The following is a 2,558-nucleotide window of genomic DNA, read 5'->3' on the forward strand; positions in this document are numbered from 1 at the left end:
TTTATCAAACAGTCAATGGTAACTATGCTTGTTTGGGTCAGTTTAACTGTGGTCCTTAGTCACACTGAAATGTGGCTCAAACAACAAATGTTACATGATAATACACCCTCTCAGTCCATGTAAACCTTACTTCACAGTCATGCTGGCACTTTCCACTTCATGGTAGTCTTGAGTCTGGCTGGTTCCTGAGTTGGTCCTGAAGATCCTAACCAATTTCCTTTCATCTGAGGGAGACAGTTTGGGTCTTCTTCCAGAACTTGGTAAAGTGGTGACACATCTGAACACCTTGTGCTTGAGTACGGTTGTTTGAGCCGATGATCTTGGAGTCTGCAGTTGTTTAGGTGGAATTATGGACTCAAATGCAGATTTGAAGAGTAGAGAGGAATAACATGGAAACTAACTTTCATTTTGGCAAACAGAAAATCCAAATAACTGTGAATAACTAAAGTCCAGCTAGCGGGCAAGCAGAAAAAACAGTATGACCCAACAAAGGCCAAAGGTAAACTGAGGGCTTAATACAGGCAGTCAACTGCCTAAACAAAAAAACTTAACAAAAACTAGATAGCAAAACTAATGAAACTCAAAGTGTAGAAATAATTATATAAATAATAAACTATAAATAAAAACACTTGGGATAATGCATGAAAATAAACTAAGACTCGACAGAGAACAGTAAATAAAAGTCCAAAACTCGAACACTCTGGGTTAAAATAACACAGCAACACGAGATAACTAAAGATTAAGATGAAATCAGAAAACCACTCAAGTATAAAGTAAACTTAAACCCAAAAACAAAGTAAGAAAACTCAAAACCACGGACCAGGGACCGTGACACTTGTTAATGCACAGTCCTCCTTAGATTTTCACTGAGCTCCTCTCAGATTTAGCCATTCTTATATTTTGCTTGTTCTTATGTTATTGTATTTTTGCACACCTCTGTTGCTTGTGAAGCTCGCACACAAGAATGTCACTGGCATGTACTGTACCAGTGTACCTCCACATGTGATGTGACAATAAAAGTGATTTGATTTGATTTTACTGTCTCATATTTCATGATCACTAACAAGTTAACAGGCCTTGGATGCACATGAGCCTGGAAATCGTCTTTTCTACATTGATTTTATTCTGATTTCGTGCTGCTGTGTTCTTGGTCCCCCCCTGTGCCACCCCTTTTAAGGCATCCTGCCCCGTCACTGATTACGGTAATGTTAACTTCTGTATTACATTGCAGCACTACAACGTGTACTATCTGAACGACAGCACAAATGTTCCAGAAAGCTAAAAACATGCACCCTGTTTTTATATTCATACTTTTGCCTCATACAAGAGTACAGAGTACAGTCACGTACACCTGGCTGGTTTATAGCAGCAGGAGGTCTGTTGTGTGCTGGAGTTCTGCTCTGGGTCTCTGCCACTGATGTTACATTGAGACTAACTTTTCTCACCTCTCTTTTTTCTTAATACCTTTCCCTTTCAAGGACCTCATTTAGTTCTTCTGTAATTACTCTTGACAACAACTTGCATAAATTAGCATAATTTCCTTCCAAAGCATTTATGCCTCTTGTTAGTGTTGTGCTGCAGTGCCAAAGCAATGCAGAGGTCATCCTTTTCTCACAAGGGGTCTGTGTCTTCCCCCTGCAAGAGCCTGAGAGTCTACATTTGTGTTTTAAATATTTCATGTTGAAGCTGGAAGAAAGGATAAAGCTGCCTCTTTTATGCTTTTATCTTTATCCATATTATTATATGCTATTATATTGCTATTGTTATTGTCATCTCCCATTGTTTTTTACCACTTATCCAATTCAGTGTTATGGGGCCATCCTGAAATCATGGCTGATTCAGTGCTTTAAAGCTTCAACATATCCAAAAGAAATGTATCTCTGCATTTAAGAACTAGAAATGCAATTCAAACATGGTCACTAGTCTAAAGAAATGATGAAATATTTTACAGTCATGCATCCTAGCTATGCATGGATCCTTTGGAACCAGGATTTCTGAGGCTAATGTGAAATCTCAAGAAACCTCCATTAGTAGTAAAAACATCCCTACTGATAGCAAAGGGTTCAGAAACTTTTTCTATTTACCCCCACTCTCTCTTCCCACACCTCTTCTCCACCTACATCCTTCCCACACACACTGGTTTGCCACTCTCAGTTTGTCATCCACCTTTTTCCACTACCGACATCTAGATTTTTCACAGTAGGGGAAGAGCAGATTAATGCATTCCACTTACATCTTTGTGCAAGGTGTTTTACTGCATATTAAAACACAGAGCCTGCTTTATTTTCTCCGGGTTTTCCACACTGTAACAAGTCTGCTGTCAAAAAAAGGTCTTTCGCCTTTGTGCTCAACAGCACTGCAGTCCAGTGTTTTGTAGTTTGTTTGTTTTTTGCTCCCTGACTGTTATTTTGCAGTCTTGGTCCAGTTTGTTAGATTTGTATTTAATTCTTAGTGTTTATTTCATGTTTGAGCTTAATTCTGGTTATGCTTGAAGTTTGATAATATTTGTTGTCCAGTGTCATGAATCTGAGTTTTAATATCCTTAACCTGTTAACTCT

Source organism: Pundamilia nyererei, unplaced genomic scaffold (genome assembly GCF_000239375.1).
Source record: "Pundamilia nyererei isolate P.nyererei 1_Seehausen unplaced genomic scaffold, PunNye1.0 scaffold00144, whole genome shotgun sequence".
In the NCBI taxonomy this organism is placed as follows: domain Eukaryota; kingdom Metazoa; phylum Chordata; class Actinopteri; order Cichliformes; family Cichlidae; genus Pundamilia; species Pundamilia nyererei.